Genomic DNA, 9,214 nt, shown 5'->3' on the forward strand with positions numbered 1-9,214 from the left:
GAAATTTTTTTAAATGTTTATGAATTTTCGAAAATTCCACCTGACAAACGATCAGACAATTGTTTTAAATTGACTTAATGCAGATAATATATTTACTGATGCTCATTAGGTAGTATATTCATTTGTTTTGTAAATTACAACTGACATATATGGATCGTAATGGTGCTATGTGGATGAAGTTATCTGTTTTCAAGAGCTAAATTGGTAGCGCGTCATCACTACAATGGCTTCGATTTTTACGATTGTAAAAATGAACTGGCGTAACGGGGAGATCATTTTGACGAAATAGAATCCTGACTGCTAGTAAATGCATCAGAGCAGACTGTGTTCTGATGCTCTTATGAAGCAGACGGTGCTCTTATGAAGCCTTCGTTGCGTTCTAAACAACTCATCAACCGAAACCTTTTCTATTAGATTTCGGACTTTGTGTCGAAAGAATTTTATTCTAATAGTGTTATAGTATTCATTAATTTGTCTTCATGAATATAACGTTTACTGTGTGTTTGGTGATTTCCATTAGATGTAACTCTGTACTTATACATTCCGTCATTGTGTTATAGTGATTTGGTAAATTTTTTAATTCTCTTCTGTCATATTTGCCTTTTTGTGCTTGCTTGTTACAAATTTGTCTGTTAACGATAACGATTATAACGCAATGTTGACTGCTGTATCCCTATTTTGCACATCTTTAAGACTTACCTATTATATGTCTTTTTGTTTTGTTCACACATCGATTTCAATATAATGCAAGAAGATATAACTATCACAGAAGTGGGAGGTTAAGCTAGCTATAATATCAAGTTCAATCCACCATGTTCTAAATAAGATTTGATTCGAGACTTTCTGTTTTTTATTTTCCTCAAAGTTAAGTATTTTTTGTGATTTAACTTTTTACCAACCACAGGGTATCAAAAGGGTATTTCATGTATGACACAGTTATTGCTTCATACATATTTATGTCATTCGATAGGTCATTTTAAAACTGAATTTGAAAATAAACTAGAAAAAAATATCTATGAAAATGTTCAAACACAGATAGAAAATTGTTTTTTAATTGAATTGAAGCTGATGCATATATATAACTTATATAAATATAATGAGACATATTTATTTAAATTTTGTAAGTTAATGAAATTATCTCTGATTTTAAACAATTTGAACATACAAATAAATGACAAATATAAACAAGCACTTAGATGCGTTAGAGTCAAAAGAAAAGCAAAATATATGTTTCGCTAATCTAACTTGATATGCAATATAAAAAGAGACTCTAAATCTTTAATGTTTAAAGCAAAACTGTCATTAAGGTAGCGATATGTGTTTAAATAAATGCATAATCAACATAAAATATGTTTCGAAGCTAACATGATAAACCAAATTTTATTATTTCTCCATTAAAACTACACCAAAATCAATAAACTGACAAGAATAGAAATTTAGGGGACAGCATAGCTGCTAAATTACTTCTGGAATAATTCTTAGGTACAATTTTCAATAATTTCAGCTATAATTTTTGACATTTTAACCTATTACGTCTGTTTGTTATGTTCACACATCTTTGTAAATACAATGGATTTTGATGCGACTGTCATACAAGTGAGATGTTTGGCTAGCTGTAATACCCGGTTTAATCCACCATTTTCGACACAAGAAAATGTCTGTACTACGTCAGAAATAGGGTAGTTGTTATTCATTCGTTTGGTGTATTTGATTTTTTTCATTTTACCTTTTGATTATGGACTTTCCTTTTTGAATTTTCATCGAAGTGCAGTATTTTCGTGATTTTACTTTTTTTTCAAGTACTAGTAATTGTTTTGATTTATTGAATAGAAACAAGAAAACACAATTGTTTGCAGATACATTTTTCTGTTGAACTTTAATATATATTGAGAAATTGTAACCCCGAAGAATAATGGATGGTTATTTCTGCACTGAGCGTTAGTCAAAATCAGTGGAAAACAAGACTTCAGAATTAAATGAGCTGAAGGACGTTAAATTTTTTTTTTCATGGTTCAAGAAAGGGGGTCTTTTATTAAATTAAACCTTGGTTAATAACAGTTTTGAACAAATCGTTTCATATCTTAGTCAAACATATTTACACGTTTATTTGATGCGAAATATCAAATTGGAAATAAACATGTGCTTAGGAGTCTTGCATTATCTAATATGATGCACTTAGTTTTAAAGGATATATTAAATAATTAGATTACAGTTATACAATTTTGCATAATAAATTAAAGTCTTTTTGTTTTATTCATAGTTCTTTTCTCCACAGGCATATTTAAACTTATTTCATCATATAAACTTTGAATCCATGTACGTGCTTAACTCCCTCACACATAATGATGTAGCTGTTATACAAACTGCACTGTCCTGTTTCTGCAGATATTACGAACCCTTTACAGTCGTCAGATACTTTGCAATACCGTGCACATTCAATTTTACTTCTTGATGTTAGGTCTTGGTTGGCTGGTGCTGTAAGTAAGGTGTTATTTGAGACTAACTTGAGCTGGGTTTGTCCTTGTTTTAAGGGTAGATATCCTGTAAAAAACAACATTTAAAAAAAATATACGATACTTCTCTTTTTTTTTAAAATAAATTCATATATTAAATATAAGAATGTTAACTAGGATTATAAAGAGTAAGCTATTTCTTATTTAATTATGGAATTTGCATAATTTCTTGTGATTGAAATTTTCAATAAATTCCATGTTAATTTTGTTTCCTAATGTTCTGTGCGGCGCAAACCACTACCTTTTACAAATAAGATAGCACATTTTCAATAGAATGTACTGTGGCCTGCACAATACTTTCTTTACAAAACACATAGCTCATACATTATAAAACAGAATGAACATGGAATTTATAAAAAATTTCAAGCACTAGAAATTATGCAAATTCCATAATTAAAAATAATTCCAAGTTGAAAAATAGCCTGTTTAAAATAGTTTCAAATTTAACGATTTTGTTTTATTCTGCCCTCTTTTGTTGGAATTAAAATTGATTGTTTTCATTAATAAAGAAGAAAGGCAAACTTTACCTTTGATCATTTTCAATCAATGAAAATAATGCCAACAACCTCTTTTAACAACAGCAACGTTTTAACATAATTTCTCTTCTTGATAAACACTTTAAATTTTTAGACGACTCCAATGTCATTTATGTCAGTAATTTTGAAACCATTCGCGTTGGTTTTTTTAATTTGATTTGTATGCAAAATGGATATATGCGTTTTTCAAAAAGGAGGTGAAAGATACTAAAGGTACATCCAAGAAAACAAATACAACGCCATGACTGAAACAAGAAAAAGACAAACAAACACCATAACACACAACACAACATAGAATAACTAGATACTTCGCAACACCAAACCCACCAAAAACTAAGGGTGTTCTCATGAGCTCAGGGTGGGCAAACAGATCCTGTTTCGAATATGGCATCCATCGTGTTGAGTTCAACATTTGTAATTTGATATTTTTATTTCACCAAAAGTGTCAGACTATTATTAATATTTGCAATAATTCCTGTTTTACCATATTTACCGAACTATGTGACAAATAAACGATATTGAGTACAAATAATATTATCAGCATTATCCCCTTATACAACTACCGACCAAAATGGGGAAAGACATAGGAATCAACCGAATAAAAAGTTACACTAAAATATGAATATGACCCCAACAGAACAGGAGAGATAACAGATACCCGAGCCTTGATTAAACGAAGGATTTTATTTTATCTAAAAGAGTTTTTAAAAGTTTATATTATCACCAGTTTGATTTTTTTTAAAGAATCTTTGATATATTTCACCGAATTAGACTATTACCCGGTTTGTATTTACATGAGCAACATGACGGGTGCCACATGTGTCTGCAGAATTTGCTTAACCCTCAGGAGCACCTGATATCACCCTCAGTTTTACTGGGGTTCATGTTGCTTAGTTTTTAATTTTGTATGTTGGTTTTTTTGTGTACTTTTATCTTTTGTCTTTTTCTTTTTCAGCCATGGTGTTGTCAGTTTATTTTCGATTTATGAGTTTGAATGTCCCTCTGGTAGTTTTGCTCCTTTTTTCAATAAAGAATAAAGAAATGGAACCAAGGCACGGTGAAATCTAAGCTAAGAGCACTTTTGAGTTTAATGTACATTGTGATCGTAATTTCGTTCATTTTCTAAACATTTTTAACATCAACATTTATAAAAAAAAAAGATTCATTGAACACTAATGTCTGTTAATAGATATGTGGTATGCGTGTCAATGAGACAAATCCATCCAAGTCATAAAAGTTTATAAAAGTAAACCATTATAGGTCAAAGTTCGGTCTTCAACACGGAGTCTTAACGTACACCAAACAGCAAGCTATAAATGGTTCAAAACATAACTAGTGTAAAACGATTCAAACGTGAAAACCGACGGTCTAATCAATATAATCGAAACACTCATGAACCACATCAATAAACGACAACTACTGAATATCAGATTTCTGACTTAGGACAGGTGCAAACAATTACAGCAGGTTTAAACGTTTTAATGGTACCAAACCTTCACTCTTATCTGAAACAAATGTGTAAATTCACAACATAGAAAGACACACTATAAAATATCAATTGAAATGGCTTAACTCAATCAAAAGACATATACTCAAGTGGACATATACTGAACGAAAAATTTGATCTATGATACAATGTTAATACAAAATCAATAAATCAAGGGATAAATAATTAAAGTAACAGAATTATACCGCTGTGAAATGTCAAACAATTTCAGAATAACAGTAACCTTGAACAAAATCCGCCATTTACGATAATATTATACACAGGTAAATGAAAATAATTTTGTTGTTATGACTACAGTTTAAATGGAGAAAGGAAATATTCTTACGAATAAATAATTTTGATGTAAATCTGGAATCATTTATTCCTTAATTATTGAATAGCTTATAAAAAAAAATACACTATCGTTTTCAGTTTGACCGTAATATTAGAAATATAGAATATTTAGGGATGTTTATATATGATTTACTCTAAGTCTATCATTTTCCATATTTAGTTAACAATATCTTTTTAAAATGTTCATGCATATTAACGATTGAGTCTCATTACCTGTTTCATACACGGATAACCTCCAAAAACCTCCACATATCTGATTTGAATCGCCGATACAAGCATAATTACAGTCATAAGCCTGTTTGTAAAAATCGCCAACATCTTCAGGGCCATACTGATAAGGGTCATCTCCACAATAACATTTCACAGTGAACTAAAAAATAATAAGAATGTATATGTTGGGTTCTTGTCGAATGTATAAAAAGATAACGAAGATTGTGACTGTTATCTCAATATTCATTATTTTTATATGGAATACTTATCAAGTGAAGCTCCATATTGTATTGACTCACTGCATTGACCGATATCCTGACCATGCTAAATGCGATAAGTGTATGAAAAAATCAAACGTTAGATGGATATATAATTGATGTTTTAATATTAATTCACCAGTTCCTTTCCAAAATAGATTTAAGAATGTATTCGATTTATTCATGTCATTCAAACTTCAATTCATCAAACAAAATATACAGTTTTGTCTCATTTTTCATACTTTTATATAGTGTTGTTAATTAACTACACTGTTATTGGACTTAATATGATGATAATTGCCTATGCAATATAAGGTGTCAACTCGGCCAATACAGATTGTTTTCTGTATTGGCCGAGTTCTGATCCGGCCGATACAGGATTTCGTAACGTCTCTAGTTTTTAGATCGATAGTCACAATAAACACAAACTGAAAGTAAAAACGCAATTTTCATTTTCTCACAACAAACATATATTTCAGGCTAAAAATGGTCACATTCATTTAAATAGCATTTTAAATGCAAAGGATGGATTTATTTCAGGTTTTTGGAACGAGTAGATGATCACAAAATTCATTTCTTGACGACCTCATTATTTCACGATGGTACAAATCGATTTACTGTTTACTTTCGCTTCTCATGTTTTGTTAACCGTCATTTATTTTTAATCCCGAACCAAGCATATTGTGCCAATCTTCGTTCTTTGGTTATTTGGCTTATGGATAGTTGTATCATTTTCAACTCCTATATATTTTTTTTTAAATATACTCAATTTGTTTCTTCATAACACATGCAATGGCAGTACCTTTCCAATTACTATTTATGTGTTGCGTCTAAATTTAAGTTGTAACACTTTACAGTGACTGAAAATGTTAGAAACAGATTAGAAAATGCTGAAGACACCTGGAAATGGCACAAAATCATTAGATATTGCATCTAATAAAAAGAAACTGAGATTTGGATACTTGTAGTTCCACTTCAAGGTAAAAAAGTTTATCTCTTGTGGAATGAAATAAAAAAAAATTGTAACACTGTAGTTAATTAATAAAGATTCTATAACGTGCATTTCTGTAGTGGCCTTGTTAATGGTCCGCACCCAGTTTAATTGGTCTTAGGCTTCGCCTCAGGCCAATACAGCAAGCCTCGGACAATTAACAAGACCAATACAGAAATACTTACGTAATAATATCATATTATCAACTGGCTTTTTCTGTATTGGCCATATTATAGATTCGAGGTTAACTGTATTGGACCAGAGACTCGAAGAGTCGAGGGCCAATACATCTGATCGAGAATCTATAACAGGTACAATACAGAAACCAACAGTTCATAACACTTATACTAAATGATTATAAAAAAACAATAAAAACTGGAAGTGAACGTTCCGTATTAGCCCATGGCCCAATACGGCTTTTTTTTAATTCAAAACTTAAAGACGTTACAAAACATTGCACATCATTTGACCTGTTTATTTTATGATCGTTTTGGCCCTGTTCGAAGAGCAATATCAAATCTTGATTTATATCGACAATTGAACGTTTTCAGTATTACACATGCTTATTTATCCTTATTCAATATCATATTGTAGCTCTAAATAAATCGGGCCGGTCCAACGATTTACAGAAAAGAGCGACAATTTATAGAAAATAACAGAAAAGGACAAAAAAAAACAGTAAAAACAGAAAAGAGCATACATATGTATATGTATTTAATTAACAATGTATATACACACCAACTGTTTATATTGTTAACACTTCCTCGTTTTATCGGGGCGATTCTTTTTTTTTAGTTCTTTTTCAACTGGGAATATAAGTTTTAATAACGATTGCATGTATATCTGTGTACTAGAGGCGAGTTGACAGGTTTTTTCCATTATCTTTTAATCTTTCTTTTTCTTTTTTGCAGACAAAGCTGGATGTCTTGCCATACAGTTTATCACACATTCGTAAAGGGGTTGTTTTTTTAAATATACATCTCATAATGTAAATAATGGATGCAAGGAAACAATTGCATTACATGCTGGAACATCCAGGTTCTCATGTGTCTGTATCAATATTTGTAATCGGTGTGCCATTGATACATGTTCTTATTGGTTTATAAGTTAGTAGACACAACATAACCTGTAGACATGGGCAATCATCTTACCTCCTTCACATTTCTAGGAATATGACTGCTTAGAAACAAACGCGTGGAGACAGTTCATATGCCATATTAGGTAAGTAGGCGGGCTTATTTCAATACACGGTTAGTAGTGGTTTTACGTCCCTTATAAAAATAAAACGGTACTGAGAAAAGTCTGAACGTTTTCAACAGACAAAGAAATTGATGATGAAAGATTGAAATAAAGCTCCTATTGTTGGCATTTGTTTTTCTTTGACCAAAGAAAGTAGTTTCCAAATGCTAGCGGTATTGAAGATTTGCTATAAGATAAATCGTTACATCGAGAGAGAAAAAACAAATCCGGCTCACAAACTAAAACTGAGGGAAACGCATCAAATATAAGAGAACTACGACACAACAGAAACGCAACATTAAAATGTAACACACACAGAAACCAACTATAATACATTAATGGTCATTTTTCTGACTTGGTACAGGGCATTTTAAGAAAAAAAAATGTGGGTTGAACCTGGTAGAAAACGTTTCATCAGTGGATATATTAACCAACCTCTTTTCAAATTTATACGCTTTAATTCATAAAAGGATTTTGTCACGTAGGCTGTATCAATCATACAATAACAACTAATTTCGAAAGCAACTGTGTGGAAATACCTTCATGAGCACTTTTATTGAACACAATGCATTTGACACTAATTCAGCTATACGTTTGTTTTGAAAATTATTATGAAAAAGTTACAGCTTGCAACCGCGGAGGAAAGGATAAAACCTGAACTATATTCTGATAACATGATTGCCTGAAATAATCCTGTTTTTCGGAATTGAAGTACTTTTTCTAAACGTTATCATGTTTTTAAATGGATCTATATTAATTTTCGTCAGTGTTTAGGGTCTTTTTAGGAATCAAAATCTTATCATTTGTGATTTAATTTGTCTTTGGAGAATACGACTAGAAATTTAAAAAAAAAAGTAAAATCACAAAAACATTGTGTTATCATCTTAATCACTATAAAAACAAACAAATGAAACAAGCAACAAAAAGGAATACATCAAATTCAACAAAATCAGTTTGCTTTTTTATTATATGACTCAATTTATATATGTGAAATCAACCAATAAAGAATTAAAAATTTTAAGTACTGGGACTGAATTCGTACCTTGACAGACACTTGTTTACATCAAAAATAATTTAGACGTATAATCGCGTGCTTGGCGTCAGATATGAAGAAATAAAATAATTTTGTCGTTTAATGTATGACGGAATGCATAAGTATAAAGTCACGTCAAATCAATATTACACAAAAAAAGTTCTTGAACAGTAAGAAGAAAAAGACTTACATCAAATGCCTAGACATTTGAATGTTTCTTTACATGATTACAACATTACCTCTGTTCCAGAGTACATATAACCCTGTTCTTTACAATAGAGCAAACACAAGTTGTTTTCCATATCCGGTGGATCAGTTCCGTCATTTAACACATATTCGTGTGGTAAAAGTCTTGTATATGTATCAACAAAACATCCAACGTATGCATTGCTACCTGTTCAAGAGACACTTGAATACAAACAAACAAATAACATGAGCATACTGGTAATCAATAAACGGCAAGATAAGTTACTATGCAATTGTTGCCTACCGTAGAGGTGTAATGCTAGTCAAACATGTAATTTACTTATCCAATTAACTGAGAAGAAGGAAAACAAAATTATAACTATCGTGGCGTTCAATGCATATCAAACAT

General features: G+C 30.9%; 1 long non-coding RNA gene across 1 annotated transcript; it reads right to left on the reverse strand.

Moving 5' to 3' along the window:
* Positions 1-2,273: 2,273 nt before the first annotated feature.
* LOC143062075 (uncharacterized) lies at positions 2,274-9,007 on the reverse strand. Its single transcript, XR_012974529.1, has 3 exons — positions 8,859-9,007; positions 5,103-5,259; positions 2,274-2,541 (listed from the first exon to the last, which is right to left on the reverse strand). It is a non-coding gene; the product is annotated as an uncharacterized LOC143062075 (long non-coding RNA).
* Between the last annotated feature and the right edge of the window lie 207 nt (positions 9,008-9,214).

Source organism: Mytilus galloprovincialis, chromosome 2 (genome assembly GCF_965363235.1).
Source record: "Mytilus galloprovincialis chromosome 2, xbMytGall1.hap1.1, whole genome shotgun sequence".
In the NCBI taxonomy this organism is placed as follows: Eukaryota; Metazoa; Mollusca; class Bivalvia; order Mytilida; family Mytilidae; genus Mytilus; species Mytilus galloprovincialis.